The sequence below is a fragment of the Cydia strobilella genome, chromosome 20 (genome assembly GCF_947568885.1).
Source record: "Cydia strobilella chromosome 20, ilCydStro3.1, whole genome shotgun sequence".
Lineage (NCBI taxonomy): Eukaryota > Metazoa > Arthropoda > Insecta > Lepidoptera > Tortricidae > Cydia > Cydia strobilella.
The window spans coordinates 6563593-6588574 of record NC_086060.1 but is presented as its reverse complement, the minus strand read 5'-3'; the positions used below and the strand labels follow the sequence as shown (position 1 = coordinate 6588574).

At 36.4% G+C, this 24982-nt stretch overlaps 1 protein-coding gene and 1 long non-coding RNA gene across 2 annotated transcripts in view; one reads left to right on the top strand and one right to left on the bottom strand.

Moving 5' to 3' along the window:
• Positions 1-363, top strand: part of LOC134750442 (uncharacterized) — a 36022-nt gene extending 35659 nt beyond the window's left edge. Inside the window, exon 3 of the long non-coding RNA XR_010128559.1 lies at positions 343-363. This is a non-coding gene — a long non-coding RNA (uncharacterized LOC134750442). The remainder of the gene's footprint in view (positions 1-342) is intronic.
• The window catches only part of LOC134750778 (uncharacterized), a 347410-nt gene that overhangs the window by 279814 nt on the left and 42614 nt on the right, over positions 1-24982 (bottom strand). The window lies entirely within an intron of this gene.

Below are 24982 nucleotides of genomic sequence, written 5' to 3'. Positions count from 1 at the left end.
ACTCCTTATACTGTGGTTCCGCCTGATTTAATTCGATGTGAAATTTAATAATTTAACCTACGTTAGCTCGGCCTTGAACTGACGTGTGCATTCTGATAGCACGTCACTCTTGCATGCTCCATTTCCCGGCAATCATCCCAGTTTCCGAGCTCAACGACAAACGAAGTATATGGACACTTTTCTCTCTCTTTGACTAGCGTATGCCCAATCTTTTTAATAGAGACTTTTCATCGGTCCTTCTTTTAATCGTAAATACTGCCCTCTTATTGTATCGCTAATATCACTATAAAAATATCAGTTTTTAAATGAGCATTCTATAACATTGTTTTCATATTTTTCCAGATACCGCTGAACACCTCAATTGATGGTAAGTGGGACCTAGTAAAAAAACAAGTCAACTGAATACTTTTGTTATCAAAATCTCAGTCTATACCTCTCGCGTCAAATGATAGCCCCTAAACATTTTTAAAGTTGAGCACATTAAATTAATTAGAAATTTAACATTTAATTAATAAATATAATGTTTCACACAAACGAGACTTGAGGGAACTGTCATAGGGATCATAATCCGACGCGTGAACTATAGTATCCAATTCTAATTACAAGGTAATGGTTATACTATCAAGCTAGGCTGATTGGAGATTGAAGTTAGTAAAATGAACTCTGCCTCTTTGAGCTTGGGCTCACATCACATATAACCGAAATGGTTTATTTGACAAAAACTTAGCCTTACATAACGTTTCTATAGGATGTTCATATAGAATGTCGTTGACTGTAGTAATTTTCCTCAGCCAACAAAACGCGTCAGGACAACATAGTCATTTGCATAGGTGCCAACGACATTCTCATAGTCACAATAACGAATCAAACCAGCGAAACGAGACCTGGAGATGCGAAAGAACTATATGTAAACGGAGTGATGTTTTATGTAGGTTAAGTTTCCGATTAGGGAATGACTGGTGTGTGCTCTTAGTAACAGACTGGATTCAGATGGATTTAATAGTTGATTTTGTGTAAGTGATTGTTTACATGTCGTGAAATTAAGTGTGGTTTTCCCGTCTTACCTGCCCCGTAGACAACATGCTACTCGCTATCGCTACGTAGAGAACGAAACGCAACTGTCACTGTCACACTAATATGGAAGAGTGAGAGAGAGACACAGTGATTCGATGGCGAAGAAGCAATCGTCACCTTGGCTAGGCTGCCTGAGCTACAATTTAGGGTTACATTCGGATTACGTCAGCAGTAGCGTCACTGTTGCAGTGTTGCTACACTTACTAGTGCACTGAAGTTGTCACTTACACTTTGTTAGTTACAACATTGAACGTTCTAATCACGACAACAGCGCGGCGACGCCAGCGACGTATTGCATTAAGAGGGGACTAACGCAAAATAGTAATTATTATATAGAATTTTTACTCGTTTTAATCAAAGAAATGCCATGAAAAAATTCACACGGAAACTAGACTATATTTTCAAGGGTAGACTAACCAAAACCTTAAAAGGTTAAAATTGGTTTAATACAAAAAAATCACGACAATATGTCTAATCATCATTTATGCATAGTTAGACCAGGAAAAGTCTTGTGTCTGGCACGCGGTGCCAGTTGGTAATACGTCATAATTTCATAGAAGTTTGACGTTTAAAATGACACCTGCACTGCGTGTGCTGTCAAAATATCTGCAATCTTTTCTTAGTTTAATAGTTCTATATCGTTTCTCTGCATACCATCATAGCAGTATAATTTTAGTATAAAATAGCTAGTGATAGCCAAGGGACCTGATAAGCAAAATTTTAAACAGAAGTATTTTTCAGAGTAATTTAGATAAAAGCTAAACACCCACGCTATGACGATTTCATATCTTGCCATATCTTTTATCCCCTTTTAATTATCCCCGTCTTTAAGGAAATTGATTTGACATCGCCTCTGTCAACGTGGCAGTAGTACCGTAAAGTGGGGTTACATAGGAAAGGAGGGGTAACATTACGTATAGGAAATATCCCTCAATTACATGAACATGGCTGACAGTGATAGCATTATACGTTTTGCCACCTTTGCATCAGGATTTACCAGTCTTAGGGTCAATTTTTCAACTAGCTACATTACTTACGATGGACGAACGAGTAAACAAGCAAGAAATATTATTAAAAAATACTTAATTAAAATAAGAGGCCAGTCTACCGAAATCGCTTAATTTAATATATGACCTATGTACCTAGAAAAAAATTATATGTATAAATATTGAATATAAGATAAGACTCCTTAACTCAAGAAATCTTTTTAATTTAAGATTAATAGTTGAGTTTAATATTATATGTGCTTTTTTATAGAAATAAACAGTTTAATTTTTTTTTTTTTACTTTATAGTAAAAAAAAATTGAAGGTACGCCTTTGTCCCCAGTTATCCCATTTGACGGTAACGCCTTAACTGCGCACGGCAGTCGCCATTGGCATGTACCTATTAGACATACCCTTGTACAGTTTCTGCTCGCTTATAATACTAATGGTCCATTAGTCGGTTTTAATACCTAGTTGATTTAGACTCGGTTGCACCACACCATCTGTCACCGTTAAAGCATTTGCTAAATTTTATTGCATGGGCAGTTTCATAGTTCTCTGCCAAATAACGTTGACTATGAGCAGTCCGCTAATTGGTGTAATTAATTGTGGTTGGTGTAAATAACTGGCCCTTAGCTTAGTGTTACTAGTAAAGAGGATGAATTTCGTGAAATACGTAATTTGCCTCCTAAGTTATGAACGAGTTATTAACTCCTATAAATACCGCATAGATACCAGTCTCAATTTTTATGTGTGTAATTGTACATAATTGTAGAAATCGACAGAAACAATGGTTTAATCAATATTTAATAGCTGTTTATAGATAACTACTGCACTTCAGTAGTCTGATTAGTCCACTACTCATAAAAAGGCATATTTTAGTAGTAAGCATACGTCAGTTAATACCTTTCGAAGCTAAAAGATAAATACAAAATACAAAGCTACCGCCAACGGAATAGATTAGTCGTGATAACGTGAAGTAGCTCCTAACTACATAATAATGATTTTACACGCAAGGACGTGTGTTATCTGCCTTTGGGTCTGTTTAACACATTTGCTACGGAGTGCCAGAGAATAATATCTTAAGTTTGTTAATGTGTTGTTTGGGGCTCGAGATGGCGCTGTTATTGAAAGGAAATATTTGTGAATCGCGCTATCAAGATTTTATTGGTTATTTATGACGATCCACAGGTAAAGATACTAATATGTCTGTTAGCGCTTACGTAGCGTAGCTCCGTATTAGTATCAGCGTCCTTAATAATAGTGTAAGCGCCAACCCCCCCCCCCATAGGTACCTTTGTACGTGGAACGTCACATTTCTTAGAAGCGACGAAAGTGCTTATAGACGGTTTATTCTTACCTGATAAACGGTCTTACCCATCATCATCTTCCTCGCGTTGTCCCGGTATTTTGCCACGGCTCATTCCAGCCTGGGGTCCGCTTGGCAACTAATCCCAAGAATTGGCGTAGGTACAAGTTTTTAAGAAAGCGACTGCCATCTGATCTTCCAACCCAGAGGGTAAACTAGGCCTTATCGGGAGTAGTCCGGGTTCCTCACGATGTTTTCCTTCACCGAAAAGCGAGTGGTAAATATCAAATGATATTTCGTACATAAGTTTCGAAAAACTCATTGGTACGAGCCGGGGTTTGAATCCGCGACCTCCGGATTTAAAGTAGCACGCCCTTACCGCTAGGCCACCGCTTATAAACGGCCTAATAAACGGTCTTACCCATAATATTGCCCTTAAATGTAAAAACAAAAATGTACATTTAAGATACGAATGGCAACATTTTTTTTTTCAAAGCAAAATTTCGTAATAATCTTCGTGTTATAAGCATAACGTTTGAACGTGATGTGCAGTTTATATCATACTGGTTTTTTTGTTATACCTCCATCGTTGGAGGCATTGGCTAACGTAATTATAACGCGTAACTTAGTTACTGTTATACAAAGTTATCGTGAGAACGCTACCAGAAACACTTCTGGGATAATACCTACATATAATTGGGTGAAAGTGCCATAAAAAGTTCAAATTGCTGAATTGTATCGATTAATTTACAATGGTAAGCTATAAAAGAGTAACCAAGGACTCTATAGGATTCGTGATTCCTACATATATTAGGGAAATGTTAAATGAACAATCGTGACAGTATCTGTCTTCTCTTCTGTAGCAAATGTAAATAATCAGGGTATCAACATTGGTTCTGACGCAATGAGCAACATTAATTCTGATCAATGTAATTGGCAGCAATACCGCGCCGCAATGCTGCAGCAGTGACGCTGTAACAGTCTGAATCCGAATGATACCTTTACTTGTTATTTCCCAGAGGCCACGCAATGCTTTAATATGCACGGTCAATAAACATAAACCCAGGCACTTGTAAACTAAACAGTATCGGAAATTGCCGTATTTGCGTCTAGGGGCTAATAAATTATAACCGGGGTTAGATCTTAATACGAACATACGTACTCATACCTACAGAATTTATTGTACGATATCGCGTTTAGGAATTCCAAAAGTATCAAACGCTGCAGCTATTATAAATTATGTATCTTCTTTATTTCCTCGTCTTAAGGGGCCCACTGACTGTCAGTCCGCCGGACGATATCGGCCTGGCAGTTGTTCGGAACTGTCAAATTTTTATTCTAACTGGCCGATATCGTCCGGAGGACTGATAGTCAGTGGGTCCCTTTACTAGTGTCAAGTCGAAGTACCTATTAAACAAAGCAAGGAGTGCCTAATATAAATATGGTGGACATCATCATCATCAGACCTTGTACATCTTTACAGATGGAGTTTTGAATGACACACAGATGATTTAAGCAGCATCTATTATCTAGCGACAGCGCCGCTCGTGGCTATACAATCCGATCTTTGAACGGCATAATCACCCACATTTGTGACAAGAAAAATGAGGGCCCGCACTGAGGCGACCCTCATCAAGCAGCCTTTTAAGAGGTCGCGAAACCCATGATAGATTCTGGTTTCAAGACTTGGCCCGAAAACGCCAATAAAAACACATAGTGGACATACGTAACTACATAATTATATAATAATAAATTGCTGTGCAAAAACACTTAAACAATTATTATAGAGAGTCGTAGGACGTAGATATAAGTGTATTGCTTTTAAGGTGACGTTCGGATGTCAACTGCATCATTACTGTTGCGATATTACAGCGGCGGCGTTGATGCCGCCTGCGTATCTGTCAATTTCCTAGACAAAATGAGTGACGAATTGAACGTTATAATAGGGACAGTAATGCGGCAGTGAACATGGCGCATTTTATAAAAGTAATTGACAGATAGAGCTGCGGCCATGACGCGGGCGCTGTCACTATCATTTCTTTGATAAAACATATTTATCGCGGCCACTTTTAATCGCGGCCGTAATGTGGCTATGTTCACTCATTTTATCAAGGAAATTGACAGTTATCTGGCCACAGTAATGCGACTGAAGGTTGCCACCTGAATGTTACCTTTAAGCTAATTCCTCTTTTGTAAAAGGGCCAAATGAAACCCCCTTTGTTTGTTACCGACCACTGAAACCACTTAGAATCCGTTCAAGAACGGACCCAGGATGTTGATTCAAAGTATTTTAACTCGAGCGGCAGATGACTAATGGAATTATTATTCCGCGTTATTTGTACTTGAGAATTCTAGTAAAAGTAAAAGTCGGTCTTCGCTTGAAGTCATAATGGTTTTGAGAAAGGCTGTTTTATATTGTAAGATGCGATGTCGGTTTGCGCGTTACAAACTGTCAAGAGCAGATACAATTTCTAAAAAGAAAACAAAAGTCATACTTATTTAGTCTGAGCACGAACGCTGACTTCAAATGCCTTCACTCGTAAAATATTTAGGTAGGTACTCATGTAAGTTACAAATCTTATGAAAAAATCGTAAAAAACTGCAAATATGGCCCCAATTAAATTTGGGCTCTTTGTCAATTTGACAGAGTTTTAAAAACTAACAAATTTTGATAAAGCGTTATCGCCAAAACTATGTACTTAAGTAGATTTGTTGCATGTAGATCTGAAATGATGAACATGTGATAAAATACGTTACGTCAACGTACTCGTAATATCACGGGCAAGGTCTCATGATAAATACTTGCTCCAGTTTTAACATCCCATCGACCCTATGCATCCCAGAAACACGTTATATCGCGTCTAAAAGCGCTCTAAAGATACATTTCTAAGCCTTTGTCCGCCCTCGTCGCGCTGTGTAACCGTTTCATTTACGGCGGTTCTTCTCAGATATTCTCACAGATCGTAAGACATATTTCAAAATATTTATCAGTACGGTTTTTACTCACTATTATTTTTAGTCGCTTTTGGCGACATGTTTCGGATTCTTTATAGAATTCAATTTCAAAGAATCCGAAACATGTCGCTAAAAGCGACTAAAAATAATAGTGAGTAAAAACCGTACTGATAAATATTTTGAAGAAAACCAATATAAAATGTTTAACCGACTGCTTTTGGTATCTTTAGGGCCCAGGTAGCAAAGTGACGTCAGCGACGTCATAATGAGGTCGTTATGACGTCACTATGACGTAACGGACGTCATAATGACGTATAAATGCTACCTGGGGGGCAGTGGCTGGATGAGCTAACTAGTGCTTAGGTATATATAGGAGTGCAATCGTTATCTCTTCTCTTCTAAATCGGTCCCTCATTGCTGAGAATCGTGACTCCGCTTGCTAATTTTCCCTACGTGATACTACAATCGTAATACTACGTAAGGCACTTCTATAGGTATCAAAGGATTGATTCGCCCCTGTCTAGTTTTCGTCACATGCTGATATTTTGCTGACCGGCACAGTATCCCTTCGCCCATAATGGATTATGGGCCTGGAGGCCATTGCCTTTTTTCTTTATTGTTGTCACTGTTGTTACTTCCTATCACTGTGTTGACATATAGGAATAAACAGGATTGACAGACTATCACTAAAACAATGAGAAAAAATGCTGGGCGTTAAAAAAAAAATATTATAAAAATTACCATTTTGGAGAAAGTTAAGGGCATTTAGAAAACGTGGTAGATCTCAGACGTAGTAAACTTATCAGGTTTAGCGTAAACCTTTAGCGACAAATTTTAAGACGTCTTACAAAATGATCACAAATAAATGTATGAATAAAGCTTTATTAATTCCATACAGATTGAATTTAGCGAAAATATATCGAATATATCAATTTATAACCTTACATGCTATAATAGTCATCAATAACAGTAATTTAGGAAGAATATAATTACTAAGACGTACAGTTAAAATCATGGATATAATAATAGATTTGAATAATTATATAATTTAAATATGTCAAAAGCATGCAATAATTTTATTATTTTTATTAATATTTTGATAATCTCTGTGGAATCCTTTGATACTTATAGAAGTGTCCGATCCTTTGATACTTATAGAAGGGTACGATCTCGTTGTGAACGCGAACGCCGTTGGCCTGCCGCGCCGCGCCGCTTCGCTTCGCGTTCGCGTGTTGTTCGCTTACGTAAGACGCAACGTAAGAAGCCACAACCCCGTGATATCTGGACCTTTTAGTTTACAACTGTAGCATTATTAATGCACTAACTATATACTATAATTGGTGCGAACAATCGAAGCAAAGTATTGACCCTTATGCCGACGGCTGAAGGTTGCTTTTAAATGGGTTAATAGTCCGGTGGTCGATTGAATTTTTAATTATTATACTGGGACTTGAGTTCCGGGGAGCTTCATTGTGCTATTTGGTGAAAAGTTTCGTTTTCTTTTTTTCTTTACAAAACATTTGAGAGAGAGTTTACCAAGATAAGTCTGCAAACATTTTGATAGCACACGCAGTGCAAGTGTTAGTTTAAACGTCAAACTTCTATAAAATTATGAAGTATAAATAATACGAGTGTTATAGGAAGAGACGAGAGATCACAGAACTTAAATCAAAAGCAGTTCAATTCAATTCAACGTGTTACGCTAATATGAGAGAGATCAAAAGCCATAGATTGAAGTTGGCTCCAGTAGCCCGAAGTTGTGAGGTCAAAAGCCGTCAAAACACCATAATACCCTACAATCCCGATTGAACGGCCAAGGTACACGTATTCTGCACCCGAAAATCAATCGGGCACAGGTTCGTGAGCGGAACATGATTGGAACTAGGGGTCAACTCGCGTGCCGAACTGGGTTATCGCCCCTCACGATCTAGCTGGCGATTCTGATTTTATAATCTGTTACGGTTTTGATCTTGTTATGATACGAACTTAATATGATCTTGACGATCGCTCGCTAATTGGCACGTAAGAAATGCACGATAGCCGTGTAGTTAGGCATCTCGGTCAAACTTATTGGTGGGCTGCAGCGCCTGCAGCTCAGCGCGACCGATTGCTCGGGGCGAGCGGAGGCAGGGGAGGCGAGAAATAATCAAATTACCCTCGTCTTCGGCATTATTATCAAATGATGGGTTGCACAAAACACAAACTACGTCATTCGCTAAAGGTTCGTCTACTACTCTTACCACTAATCAGTGTCACTCACGCGATCCGCCAACGCGTGCTCCCGTGGAAGCTACTCGTTATGGAACGAAACATAAATAAAGCAATCTTCGGCTTAAAATACGCGAGTGACCCGTTTTAATATATTCAATGTGTTCGTGTCTCACGAACGTTTTGTTACCTTAAAAAAATCGTGTTTAGGTCGTACCAAAACCATAACAAAATCTTTAATCAGAATCGCTCTCCTTACGTTAGGTTATTCGATGTCTTTTAGTAGGTTATTAATAATGGAGGGATAGCCCTATTTATTATTCATAGGAATGGTTAAAAAGTTGGGTTGGATTAAGTAATTATTGTTACGATCGGTGGCGCGGATACGAATGTTTTTTCCTTAATACATTTTTGCTTTTTCTATATACAGTAGTTACTTCGTGCAATTTTTTTTTATCGTGCAAAATTCTTATACCTTTAATGTCATACAGGCGGGTTCGTGAAACTTAAAAAAAAATATTTAAAAACTGTATACCTTAAAAAAACTTGCAAACAGAAAGGTGACACGAATTAATGATCTAGTGCTATTTCTTTAAAATTTTGCGCTAAAATTTGACTCAAATACAATCGCTCACGGTATTTTTACCAAAAAAACAATTTGCTCTATTTTAGTCAGAATGACGCACGATCTTAAATTACATCGTGCAATTTATCGTGACAGTAACAGGTACCATGCTGTTATATGTTACGGTTTCAGTAAAAAATAGTTAAGTCATACTTGCTATTTAATCATAATCAAAACTAACATAGGGTATATTGAGAATATTGGAAATTAATTGTAGCAAAATTCAAATTAGAACCATTAAGGATGACTCACGTTAGAACGGGTCCGGGTCCGGGCCGGGGAAACCGATACTTCGTTTTCTATGACAGGTGATCACGTGATGCTTTCTATAGGAAACGAAGTGCCGGATGCCTCGGCCCGGACCCAGGCCATTCTAATTTGAGTCATCCTTTAGACTCAAATGAAGTTTGCTTGAGGCAGCTAAAGAAACCGGTATAACTAAGCTCTCCGATTACGCATAGCTTGTTAAGGATATCACGGTAACGTTACACTGGGGTTTTCGAGTTGTCTTCATGATTGCGAGTAGCCCAGCATTGGGAATTGTTCCACGGAATCGTGACATACGTGACGTTCGAAAAAAAAAGTCGTATGTGACTGTAAATTTCCTATTATGATATTTACTGAAATACCATGTGATCACCGATCAGTCGTGATAGAAAATGACGTATCGGACGCCTCGGCTCGGGCCCGGCCCAGTCTAGCGTGAGTCATCCTTTTTACAGCTATTTTATGTGTTGTTTCGATGTAGTCTTAACAATTTTCTTTAATGTAATTGGTATTATTATTTTGTATCATTACCTCATTACAGTTTTCGGTCATCATAATCTTCTTCTTCCTCGCGTTATCCCGGCATTTTGCCACGGCTCCTGGGAGCCTGGGGTCCGCTTGACAACTAATCCTAAGAATTGACGTAGGCACTAGTTTTTACGAAAGCGACTGCCATCTGACCTTCCAACCCAGAGGGGGAACTAGGCCTTGTTAGGATCAGTCCGGTTTCCTCACGATGTTTTCCTTCACCGAAAAGCGACTGGTAAATATCAAATGATATTTCGTACATAAGTTCCGAAAAACTCATTGGTACGAGCCGGGGTTTGAACCCGCGACCTCCGGATTGAAAGTCGCACGCTCTTACCGCTAGGCCACCAGCGCTTCTTTTCGGTCATCATAATATTCAATATAAATGTTATTTTAATCCTTATATCCCTCTAATATTAGTTCATCCTTGTAACAATATACTTACTAACCTTTTCCATCGTCTATCTAAAGAATACTTACATTTTTCCCAAAATATCCTGCTCGTTGGAACGCTCGTTCTAATAACATTTTGATATTTTTGCAAACAGAAATGTAGTGAAGCCGGCCTATTATGATACTGTATTAGGGAACGGATAGAATATTTCAATATAAAAAGAGGAAAATGGTACGTTTGTACGGAGACGCGGTCGTCCCCTTTCCTCATATTATGTGTTCAAAACGCGAGTTTTGAATTTTAGATGGCAGCTAAAGTCGGGTCCAACAGTGGATTAGTCCAATGCGTTTTCGCCGCATCACTGCGGATGGTGCTTTCCGGTAACGTTAACATTAATCTACCTAAGTGGGTCCGTATTTCCGTTCAATAGTTCGGCCTCATTTACGTAAAGTGTTTCGAAACAAGGTAACTCAATTTTGGAGAGCTTTTTGTATTTTAGTTTCGGTAAAATGTACCCTTGGAATAAAATTACGTTTTTCCCAATTTTGAGGACATGGAAAATATGATTGAATTTGTCTATTTGCACCTCAATCGCTAAAAAGGTGGGGGAAGTGCTTTGCTTATGACTGTATTTCTAGCCCTTATAGCTCAAATGACTATTAACTATTTATTTTAATGCGTGAGGTGTTTTTTTTATTTGGTCCCTATTTTGGTATCTCTGGTACACAGATTTAAATTTTTCTCTTCAACAGTTTTTTTTTGTTTCTCTATATTATTATTTTTATTCTGTCACTGAAAATAAAATTTTCAATCAATTTCGGGCTCCAACTTTAAAAATTTCATTTTCAACATAATTACTTTAAACACGCTTATGAGTTTCATATTATAAGTAAATTTAAACACTCCAACACAGTTCTGATAAGGACTCTCGATAAAAAAGCAATAAGAGCACTGCAGGCTAATTCTGTTTTTACAATTTGTTATAGTTTGAATTTTGTTATGATACGACTTTGATGCGCAAATTGATGCACGCGATACGCTGGTTTGTATGTCAGGAACTTTAACATAAGACATCTCGCCCGCTCTTATTCGCTTACGCGATCGTATAATAATAAAATCAAAACCGTAGGGTAAAAAAATGCTTAATCAAGGTCAGCCTTCTTGAACTATATAAACGGGCTCATTATAGAGACGTCTGTTATATCAGCTCACGTCAGCACGTCACAGAAACGTTACAAAAACGTGGTATATTACGGAAAATAAATCACAAAGTAGTTGTATTCGGGCACATAAAATATAATTCAAAAAATACTTTCTGAAATTATACATTTTTTATAAAACTTCTTCTTAGTAGACTATCAGATTAAGTTAAATATGTTAATGAAAAGTTATATATTAATAAAAAACTATAAGACCTTACGTAATATCAACAACGGTGGATCATGCTGCACACGTTCAACATTACCCCAATACTGATTTAAATATATGGATTTTTTGATTTATGGATTTTATAGAAGAATATTCTTTATCGGAACATGAAATTATTATACAACTGTATTTTCATTACTACTTTATTTATGCTCCAAATTTCTTAGAAACGTACTTGCACTAGACGATATCCATGAAATTGGTATCACATCTTAAGTATCTGAATACAGTACAATGAAGCTGGCGCGGCGTCAAGCTACGTCACTTCTTCCGAGTTTGCGTCGACATCATTTGTTATTACGACGTGATCATAAACTACTGACCTGTAATAGAGTCGTCACTAGAAAGATGAGAAGTTATGTGGAGTAAGCAAGTTTCTTGACGATGTTAGTTTATACGTTTTTACCTAAATCCTTATCTTCTTCTTAAACGCTGAGATTTTTACTTAGGACACAGTTCAGTTTTGTTTTAAGGCATGTTCGTATTTAAAATTTAAAATGACACTTCCCTTTAACCACTGACATCCAAAGGGAGAATCAACGTTTTTACTTCAGAATTTTATTTGTCATCCTACCGACCGTGCCAAATAATATAATATGTAAACATTGTAATCAATTTATTAAGAATGTAACAACGTATGATAATTTTAGTATAAATGTTTGTAGGAAGAATCCATCCCCTATCAGCCAGAGAAGTTTGCTGGTCCGAAGTCGAGTTATGTCACTTCCTCTTTTAGTTACTATAGTGTTTATTGGAGTCGTTGCAGCTACATAACTTTGAAAGTTGGATTTGAGAGCTAACGTCAATGCTAATTTGAAGTAAAGTTATTGACAAAATTATTTTTCGGGTATTGCGATTGAACTATAATCAACTATCGTAAATCACATTGACAAATTAATTTTCCGAGAATAGATACGAAAACTGCAATACATTTGCAATTACTTTACTAGTTTTATTTGAGTAGAAAGTTATTTAAATTTAAACAAATATGATCTGTCCAAATTGTAACTGGGCTATAACATGATTTGAATAGTTTCTCTTTATTGAGTTACGCGCTCGGAAAAACCTGACGACCAGTGAATATAAAGTGGCTTTACACTACCGTTAAAATATATTACAAAATGATGATTCATGCAGAATTCATATCCTGCGGAATCTGCGATAGTATCAAACAAGTAACTAGTCAAACTAATTGCAGTTTTGTGGAGCTTTGTTAAATTGTAATTTTTAACATTTGTTTATAATAAATAAAATAAATAAAAGTTTATTTCAATATTATTGCGTCACTTTCGAAGTATATTGAAATCTTATCATTTTGAATATATTCGCATTACATTGAGACCCACGAATTCATTCCGACTTTTATACTCTCAGAAGCAATATGTGAATTATCCTTAAGAAGATCAACCCGAGTTTCATTTGAGTTATATTTTCATTTTATCTGCTTACACTTGATTTGGTTACTCCATATGCGTGAAAAAACACATTCAGACAAGGGGTAAGATAAAAGAGATGATATTTATGTACATTTCGTGAGATTACAGAACTGAACACTTGTTGAATTTCAAGAGAAAACCTTGTACTGATTTCAGTAAACTTAAGTTATTTCTTATGTAGCCGTATACCTATCCCACTTACATTTTATGCACCTACATATTTAGAGATGTGTTGAAGTGTTACGGTTTCAATGTTTGGTTTATTTAGGTTTTTTTTAAACTAGTATATTTTATGAAATAAAACTATGAAAACGGATTATATCGCGTATATTGAATTTATAATACATCCCGACAGCCAAGGAGAAGCGTTACATACCCAGAATGCTGCGCGAGGCCATTGAGATTAAGAAATATCCAAACTTTAATAGGGAAGATGGCTTTTCTCTACCACCAGCTTGGGATCCTGTAGTCCATCTGATAAAGGAGCAAGCGAGACATAGACTGTGAGACCTTAGTGTTGGATGATGCTGGACATTCTGATGTTTTGAAAAGATGTGTCCCGCCGAGTTTGTTGCCGGTCCCATATTGGGATACCCTCCTACAATTTAGGAGGGAATTAAATCTTCTCGGGTCCGTGGTGTAGGGTTGGAGCCGGCATAGTTTTTTATCGCGTATATATATATATATATATCTTTACTTGAAAAATAATTATAGTGTATAACTAGCCTTATGAACCGATTTTGCATGTACAACCAGCCTTAAAGTTTGTAGTCTATGATTGTTAATTATTTTAGTATGTGGGTATTTTTGCACTTTGTAATTTTTTTTTCCTCAGTCACCCGTTGACCACGAACGCTGTAAAGAGTTCGAAACGTCGGGATGTATTATAAATTCAATATACGCGATATAATCCGTTTTCATGGTTTTATTTCATGAGTAACTATCGCGGTAACCGAAGACAATATTAGTATATTTTAAATAAAACTGTAGCTGTTTTTGTGGTTTTTTAATAAAGGTATTCAAACACGATTTCAAATTCATAATTAGTTATTTGGCGCAGTCGGTAGGTTGGTAGAAAATATCTAAGTAGTCATAATAAGATTGGCCCTTGCTATACACATATAGTGTGGAAAGATAAGTCGGGCCCTGGAGGGAAACTACCTTAAATCCTTAAGCTGGCTCTTTTTACTTAAAGGAGACATTCCTTTATTTTTAAAAAGAAACAAAACTGCATTCAAAGATTTTCTAAAACTCGCTTGCTTCGCCCGAGACTCGAACCAACTAAAATAAAAAAAACAAACACTCCCTATTCTATTATAGTAATCGATAGTATTATTATTCAGGATAAAATTTCTCTAACAAACATTTGGTTACTGTTCACTTTCGACAAGTAAAAGACGCCTAACAGTTCTCTTATCTCTCCAACATTCAAAGACTTCGTATGAAGTACACGCTTGCTAATTTATCGCTAAGTACCTTGTTGAAATCTTCGATCAGAAAATCATTTAATGGTGGTAATACCTCTACACTTGCTATGACACCGTTCAAGAGTTAAGGGTGGCGGTAGAAAACGTTATTAGGGGCATACACCACAACACTTTGCTGAAGGCTACAAGAAATGAATTTACACGGCGACTAATTTTGTGTAGCCGGAACGAGGGGGCTCATTTCGATCAATTTATCAGTTAAATAATTTAAGTGTAACAAATTGATAGTAAAATAAAGTAAATGTTAGATTTAACGATGATTTTTATTATTAATACCAAATGTTTGTTAGAATTTTTTTATCCTGAATAATAATACTATCGGTTAGTATAATAAAATAGGGTATTTGTTTTTTTTTTTTTTTAATTGGTTCGGGTCCCGGGCGAGGCAAGCTAGTTTTAGAAAATCTTTGAATGCAGTTTTGTTCCTTTTAAAAAATAAAGGAATGTCTCCTTTAAGTAAAATGAGCCAGCTTAAGGATTTAAGGTAGTTTCCCTCCAGGGCCCGACTTATCTTTCCACACTGTATATGCCCTTGTAAGCAACGTGTCCGTCTACTCAATGCGTTGCGTCTCATTTTATAAATTAATATGTTTCTGCGCGGATGCCGTTTGATTCTCTTTGAGAAAGTGCTGGCGATACTAAACTTAAATTTATAAAATAAAAGATGATTTATATTTAATTTTTATATTAAAGATTTTTCCATTTGCTAGTGTAAAGGCTACTGAGACAGATATTATTTATAAAACTATCGTAAACATCTTTTATTCGCGTTCAGTCGCGAATATTTACGACGCGAACGAGCGTGAAATGTCACCGTTACTGGAAAAATAGCAGAAGATATGAAAACACATAAATCAGAGCCAGCTCACCGTGCAAATTCTGAACTGTGTTAAGGACCCTTTTTATACGGGCTGTTAGCCCTTTCCTGATATGAGAACTATAATTTATTTTCTTGAATGTGCTGATAGGTATAAGTAGAACTAAAGTATGAAACAAGTTTGGTAATTTAGCTTGTTGGGGTTCGAATGAGCAAAGGTCGGCAAAGCTCAGCTTATGGCGTGATCAATACAAGATAAAATACTTTTTCTGTCTTGGTATCATTATTTGATAGGAAAATAAACTTCGTAAATGAATGTCCCTACTCTTTCGGTTCCGGTAATATAGATGGTATTTATGTATAATTATGTAACAAAGCGATTGTTCTTTATTTTATTTTTATTTTTTATTTTTTCTTTGCTGCCTCTCGCACTTTAAATACTTGCCTGTGGGCGACGACTTGATAATATAGTATACGTGATGATTGTACTAGTTGGGTTTAACTGAATTACTTAACTTAACTTTTAATAGAAGCCAGGTTTAAACTAGTCGTCGGGGCTAAAACATTGTTGATAAATTGGTACCCACAATACCGATAAAACAATCTTTTGTTATACCTATCTAGTGAAATAAATAATGAGAACGTGACCCACGCAGTGTTAAAAAAACATTACAACAAATTTTACAATTTATTATATTTTTGAACTGGTTTTGATACGACCATGACTATTGTCTTGGTGATTGGTACGCATCTCACGCACGAATTCCACTTCGTTTCGCATGCACCAATCACAGTGATCTTCAAGATCATATCAAAATAAGATCAAAACTGTAACAAGTTGTTGCATTTGAATGAGGCTCCGTTTTAATGTAATTTATAACTCCATAATGCATAACGTCGTTTCATTTCATATATATTTATTATGCGGATAATTCTCTTTTTTGGATCGGAAAACGGAAAAAATTCCGTAGAATTCAACAATATTTTACTCTTGCCATAACGTTATATGAAACTGCACATAAAAATACCAATTTAATATTAGCCAAGTTATGGTACCGTAAACTAACTTCACATTGTTTTATTACCAGCAGTTGTTAAATTTTATTTTAAAGTAAAGTAAAATAAATTTATTTAAATGGAAGTTTATAAAAATGTTCAAGTATTTACGTTCACATCGCTCGAATATATTACTGGAGAGCTAAAGGCAACAGCTGAATGTAATGTAAACAGTGTTCAGTTTTTTACGGTGCCGATACTTTTGAATATTTGATTAGTATAAGCTTTAAATAAATTGAATTTTTGATATGCAGACAAAATATTGAAAGTACGGTGCAATTAACTGAACTGAATTTATACTATCCATATTTAATATTATAAATGCGAAAGTCTGTCTGTCTCTCTGTCTGTGTGTTACCTCTTCACGCTTAAATCGCTGAACCGATTTAGTTGAAATTTGGCATAGAGATAGTTTGAGTCACGGGGAAGGGCATAGTTTTAGGGTCATCCCACTTTCACATTTTATATATTAACCGCAGTATTCTACTCCATTTTGTCTAAAAATAAATCTAGTTTGTTTGTGACAGCGAAACTAATTTGTAAGGATCCACAACGACTGACCGATACATCAACGCCTAGTCTTATCTCCGCTACACAATACAAATCTACCAAAACAGCTTTTTGTATTAGAAAATACTTGTTCACTTATATATTTCATAAACGGGGTACCTACAGAAAACTTTCCTCAATATTAAAGTCACTTTACAGTATAATATCGATTTGGCAAATACCTATTTAAAGTGTAAAAATACTAATATCTAACCCTAGTTAATACGACTACATAATATATTACCCCATAGTTATACCTTACGCAAAATAGGAAATTACCTTTCAATTACGCTTTAGCTTATAATTTCAAATACTGTCGTGCTTTCCCGTCATTTCCAAATATCCATACAAATTCATAACAATAGACCAGTACTTTTATTACGCGATCCGATCCCCTTTAAAGGTTTTACCCGTGACCTTGACGGCATCATAAACTTGCAAAATAGATGGCACGCAACGCATGGCTACGGAGGGGAAACAAATTGAAACACGCAGGGCAGTTCCCTGAAATATGACGTCATATTTCATGGGACATTAAATTTTTGACAGTGATTTCTTGTTGGACATGTTTTATTTATAGCTTTATTTTCTATATAATAAATGGCAATTAAAGTGATCGCTATAATTTGTTAGTAAATATGCTGGTCTAGAACGGTGTAACAATTAAAATTCACTATTTATTATTTGGGCTCCATAAGTAAAATTTTGGCCGTTAAGCCGTATAATGTACATCGTAACGTACATCTACTTCAGTTTATGTATCTAAGTATGAGAGCAATTATCTGGTTTAAAATGGTTTCAAAGATACTTTACAAAACACTCTTCTCTCGACTACTAAGCTAACAAATGAAACAACATAAAATACTACACACGGTAAATAAGCGAACGATGATTCGTTTTGCTAAAACAATACAGACAAACAAACAGACCGTGTCTTTGAATAATAATTTAATTAAGCGCTTGTGTTTTAGTTATGTAAATCGTTTCTAGAGAACAAAATAAATATAAACGAAGAAATTATTGTTTTTAACAACGCTTCTAATTATTACCTAACCGCTAGCTGCCCAAAGACATATAAAAAGATCTCCCATTCCATTATAGTTTAAATCTTTATTGTGATAATTAATCAAAATTGTAATTAAGTAATTATAAATATTCTATCAGTTAACAAAGTATTCTATCAGTTAAAGACGCCGGTTCGAATCCGGCCTTCACCACTGGAGGGCTTCGTCACTTTTTTTTTAATATATGACATCTATTACAGTTTTTAATTTATATATAATAGTGTGACTACTTTAAAAAACACAAATCAAAATATTTAATAAAATAATTTGATTTGTTCTCAAATTTGTTTATAGATGGCAGCACCAGTCTCTCTCGCTACAACGTAAATCCGTAAGGAGTTCGTTTAGGAGGTGCAAGCGCGCACTGCTTGCCCTTAGAGCTGGTCAAAGACGCCTAGTCTTACTAAGATGGCATATAGTCGAGAAATTCGGACGGGCACCGCCGTGGCGGGGTGGCCTAGGGGTTCATGGCGTTAGCCGCGATAGCTAAAGACGCCGGTTCGAATTCGGCCTGCACCACTGGAGGGCTTCGTCACTTTTTCTTTAATATATGACATCTATTACAGTTTTTATTCTATCAGTTTTTTAGTTGTAGTTAATTAGCATAATTTTAGATTTAACTAATAATTCTAGGTTTAATACTAGTATTTGTCTGCTCTTACTGTGATATATGTAGTCAATGTTAGATAGTCCGTTATTGTCGTGTATGTTAGTATGTGATACCTTTTTAAATGTTTATAGCGTAAGTTACCTACAATATAAATGATGTAGATGTACTATAATAAATAAAATAAAATAAAAATTGCTTTTGTTTTAGCTTAGTCTTTAGTTTTGACGTATGGGCTAGAAGCTAAAACTAATATTGGGACGATCATTTTATACTAAGAAATAATAATGGCCATAGTACCTACCAGACCTACCTACTGCCTACTTAAGTATAGGTTCCGTGGGAATCTGCCAAATCCTACACCGGAATACAGTGGCGTAGCGTGAACTAATCTAGCCGTGTGCGAAATCGCATCTGCGAGGCCCTTTCCTTTCACTGTGCCCGAAGGGGGCCTCGCGCGAGGCCCCCCTTGGGGCGCGAGGCCGTGGGCAACAGCCCACTTCGCCCACGCCTAGCTACGCCACTGCCGGAACATGCGACACAACTGAAAACCGCCGTGTCGCCGACATATTTATTAGCTTCTAAGATTTTATCCCACCAAAAACATGTTTATGTAAAACGTTGCCAAGACGAAACCATTAGGCTCGCACTTTCAAAACGTTATCAGATCTCTTGTAAAGCCAAGCTTCTAACTCTACAAGCCCTAACTTCACAAACTTTACACCTTATCCAAAATATGTGGCTTGGCCGTTTCGCGCAAAATATTATGTAAGAAAGTACTTAGGTACCTATAAATCATTGAAGTACCTAAACAACATAGTTGTGTACTCTTTCTTTATAAAATTTCAAGTGAAATATGCAAAAGGTCCCTAAAATTAGCAGGTGGCAACGGTGTGCGGAAATATGATGCATATTTTACGGCAAGGGTTTACGTTTTTTTTTACGTTTACGTTGGGAAGCCATCTTTTAAGGTTTATGTGATTCTACGCAAACAATGTTGGTAAAAAGTTTAAAGGGAAATTTTGGCGCTGGCGCGAGTAAATGGCAAGCGGCTGCAATAATGCTATTCCAGGCTGGAATTTTCAGCTTCTCAAGGTAAAAATATGAAATGGTAGGATTAGTTAAATATATGTCTTCATATATATTCTTTGTTTTACACGGAGCAAAGTTGTTGTTTAACCTCTCGTCGTGGTATTGATACCCGAGAGAGCGAAAAAAATCAAAATTGAGTTGAATTGAATGGAATCTTGAGCGTTGCGAGGGTTTCATGACACGAGGGTTAAAAAAATATTGCCACCGAGTGAAACACAAACAATTTCACCACACCAACACAAGGAAACTGTAAACACCAAACTAAATCAAAGCAAACCGATTCAAAATTAATGGTATTAAATATTTATCATTCAAAATTACCATTTAAGTGCCCATCAACGTGCTCACTAGCGCCACTGCTAAATAATTGTAATTATTTAAAAACGATAGATATTTAAAACAGGGGGCCGCTACGTACTGTATTTTGTATTTAAGTAGGTAGGTACCTTTTGAACACATAAATAAGGTACATACTTAGTCCGTGTCTGTGCCCCGATTTTGAGACTAAGGGCCACTTGCACCATCCCACTAACCCGGGGTTACCCAGTTAACCCGTTAAAACAGTGTCAAATAGTACTGGTCACCATTGTAACTCCAGTTTTAGCCGGTTAACCTGGGTTAGTGGGATCGTCCAAGTGGTCCTTAAACCTTTAAATTTCTATTAGGCGAGAACCTCATTATATCATAACTTTTTCAAGCTATGTGCTCCTGGGTGCCAGGGAAATGCAATTAGTTGTACCTACGTTATAGGAAGATACCTTTCTAAATTCTAATTCCTACTTATTCTATTAGTTATAAAACTTCAGGTCCAGGTGCTTATTTTGTGGATTTTGGCTGATGTCTGACTCGTAACTATTGTATGTTTCATGGTTTTGTATCAGAATTACATTAAGTGAAATTAAAATATTTTTTAGAAGGTAATTAAACTATATTACTTAAATATTTTACAACCAATATGTAGTACTTCTAGCGCAGCGAGCATTTGTGTTTATGTAATGTTCATTCTCGTGTTTTGTTATATATTATATTTACTAGCCTAATTTAGTGTCCCACTGCTGGGCAAAGGCCTCCCCTCGTTTCCTCCACTCGACCCTGTCGTTTGTAGTGTCCCGCCAATCCGGATAAAGGTAGGTTGTTTGTTTGTTTCGTTATTTTTGTTATTTTTAATCGTTACTTAATGTAACTCAATGGATGACTGTTATTGGCCTTGTTTTATGTAAACATTTATTTATTTTATTTTTATTTATTCAGGTAAATACACATATCATACAACTTAATTACAAAAGTACCGTTAAACCAGTAAGGTTTGTCTCGGTACACCATCCATCCATAATTATGTCTTAGTTATATTTACGGCTGTTGTTATCCTTAATACCAATAAAATAAAAAAATAAAAAACCTGCCTCATAATGGATTCAATAATAAATATGGCTGTCACGATAAAGAAATATTTACGGACATGACGTCAAAGTTCAAGGATAGTTAATGCGTGTGTCAACACGAAGGGGAACGACGAATGTTTATTATTTGTTTTCTATAGGACAATATTTCTTGTTTTCATGGAAAGATTTTATCAGTAGGTATTACAAATAATGATGTTATCTAAGAAGATTGAAATACAAAAATACAAATATGCTTCCATATTCAGGAAAGTGATATAGGCGCAACTTGGGTGGTTTTAAACCCATCCAGCTTAATACTTACTTCACTGGCTCAGTGACCCAAAAAGGATCTTCGCCTCTGACACAAGAGAGCGCCACTCTGCCCTATTCTGCGCCACTTCAAGCCATGCTAAGCCGTGCATATGTCGAAACTATACTAAGCCGTGCATATGTCGAAACTATGATAAGCCGTGCATATGTCGAAAGTTTAAAGGGCCATATGTACTGTAAAACGTTATACGATACAAGTGCGAATAGGTAATTCGCAAATCGTGTCGATTTAAAACACTCCCTGCGGTCGTGTTTTAATTTATCGCCACTCGTTTCGAATTTCCTCTTTTCCACACTTGTATCGTAAATAACTATATTTAGATAGGTAGATAAAACGTTTGTTGGATTACTGCAAACACACACAATTTACAAATACGTTAACAAACAGAAAGGAACTAAAACGCACGATTTAATTATCGGAAAAATAATATTAAAATGGAAGTAGATGCCTTACGCTGCGTGCATTGCAACAAAAATTAAAGGATTCAAACTCAGCTTTACGCTTTCACTCTTTCAGGCAAAGCACTGATATTCTGCCAGAACCCAAATCACGTCGTTAAGTGTACAACTAACTGTCTGATTACTTTACTGTGACATTGGCCCCTGATTCCCTTACACGACAAATGCCATTGCTACCCTCTGTCGCGACGTTAACCGCCATCGCCGGATTTATTTACTGAGTTTACACACTAATGCATTATATAACTTTGTTTTCTTATCGAAGTACTTAGTTATTTTAGTACCTAGGTGTTGTGTTTTTTTTTCCCTACTTTCCCTACTTTAAAGACTATACTTGTTCGTTGGCACGTGGAATGAGGGTGGCATAATTTTGTTTTGATTATAAACAGAAAGTCCCAGTAAAATGTCTGTTTTCAATAAATCGCTTTGAGAGTTTTTTATATATGGAGTTTTCATTATATTCTTTAGTATTTTCTAAGTTTTTTGTACTTATCTAAGAAAATAAGGCAGTAATCTGCCGAAGCTTATTATAAAGCTTTGCTGTCTTCACAGCTGTATTCGCCTACCGTCCCCAAGCGACCTTAAATCATTGCCAATTCCATTCACGCTCGACTTTTTAGGCATTCCCCTCACCTTTGCTTGATATTCTTCCAAAAGCGGTAAATTTAATTCAAAGAACTGACAGAGTTAATTACAATTTATTAGGTAAAGTTTACACTATTTTTTAGGCTCTTTGATTGCGTATTTGAAAAAAGCTTTGTGTAAAGTGACTAAACTTTTTTTATGTAGATGGAACTAATTAAGTCAATTCATATCGTATATACATATACCTACCTTTTTTGGTCTTGTTGGTATTGGGTGTGGAGTATGCCCATTTTACGATTAATGTCTTCTCGTAGACGTCCATAGAGTCTGACACTTCTTTTATTACTAAAAAATGTCGTAAACTATTCAAGGTACGGAACATTTTAATCTATGTGATAAGTACATATGTACCTATACAAAAAATATCAAATGATAAGTATAAGTGTAAATGTAATATTAATAAGGTATAGTCATACATACCCTCACAAATATCCACGTACGTAGCTCTAAACACCAGGTACTGTGTGAATTAAACGCATTTACTAGAACAAATAAATATGGAAAATAGCGGCATGACCTAACCTATAAAAATATGCATCGCTTGTCAGCGTTTTAATATTCCAAAAGCATATTTTTGTCAATTAACTTTAATTCTGGCTATTTTATTGATTAGTATTCAAATCAGTTTAAACTTTATCTTATTTGTAACAGGGTTGTAAATCGGTTGGTTGTAAAAAGTAATGTTTGAAGTATGTTTTTCAATCGAAGCATCATACGTCATTCCAGGTCAGCTGTCAAAGAGCAGTCTTTGGAGTTTTCTTTCAAAAGACTTCAATAATGGCTCAGATAGTTCGCAATGAAGAATGTCAAAATGGTGGATTGGACTACGATGGACAGAAAACATGTGATTAAAATTTTAACAAAAAATAACACTGAAGAGAAGCTGAGAAAAGTATACGATATTTTACATTTCAGGACGAAGGAACATCTTTTTTTTTAATAGCACATTGTGCACGCGTCAGTATAAACCCAATGCCAGAAAGGCAGAGGGTTCCATTCCAACTCGAGTTTTATTAATTTTATTCCCTAATTCCGCCCGTCTTAGATAGGTACCTACAATGATTTCTATTTACTTAGGTACTGTTACAGAGGTGCTCTCACATTAGTTACAATAAAATGTTCAAACTACTCCCAATTTCATCCTCGAATGTTCAACAAGTTTGACATCACCTGCAAGAAATGCCTGATATGTATATGTCCGCCTACAGCCGTGGATTTGTAAAATTGCAGCCATATTCGCAAAATTGCTACACCGCCACACCTTTGACATCCGGTAGGTAACTGTCACGTAGCTCATCAATCAGCTGCCGACACCTGGTCGTATTCTGATTGGTCGCGAGCTCCGGCGAGTCTATGTAGGGCACCAGCGTAAAGCGGCCCACTGACTATCAGTCCGCCGGAGTTGTTCGGAACTGTCAAATTTTTGTTCTAAGTGACAGGCTGATATCATCCGGCTGACTGATAGTCAGTGGGTCCCTGTCCACTGAGGCGAATATGAGAGAATAGACATGCGGGAATCAACCAATAGCATTGATTGTAATTCAGCGGAGCGGAGAAAACAACCAATGCACGTCTCTTCTCATCTCCGCCTTAGTGGAAAGGAAGCCTAACACGACTATGATTATTGTTGCTATCTACATGTTGTACTACTACAGATAGCTAAGAGCTCCCTCCACACCTTCGATCCGCAACAATGATCCAATCTTATCAACAAGACTTCAACTTCAGCAGCTCCGGCAAGCTCGGTTCTCCATACAAACGTGGTTCCGCTCTCATTTTAAAACGACTAGCTAGATTGCTCTGAAACTTTGTACTTACAATAGGATAAGGTATATGGTCTGTAATTAGTTTATGTAGCTTCAGATACCATAGTTAAAAAATACAGCGAATTTAAATTTTTCATACAAAACTTGTTTTTGCTCTATTTCGTTTGTTTTATAAACTGCAGTTATATAAACTAATTTCAGACCTATCATTGTATGTGCAAAGTTTCATTACAATCCAACACGTAGTTTTAAAATGAGAGCAGAACTGCGTTTGTATGGAAGGTGCAATTCGGCTGAGTTCGCCGGGGACTCTTAACAAAGCGACGTAATTTACTCACGATAGTCACGGTACAATACCTACGTTTTGCAAGTGAAGTTCACGTTTATGTTTTGCATTTCTTTCCCGAGCGGTGTTCATTATTATACACTACACCAACAACTTTCATAATAGCATAATGCAAGTAAAAGCGTTCGGTCGGTCTTTTACGACACTCGTTCTCGCTAAGCTATCATAATGGA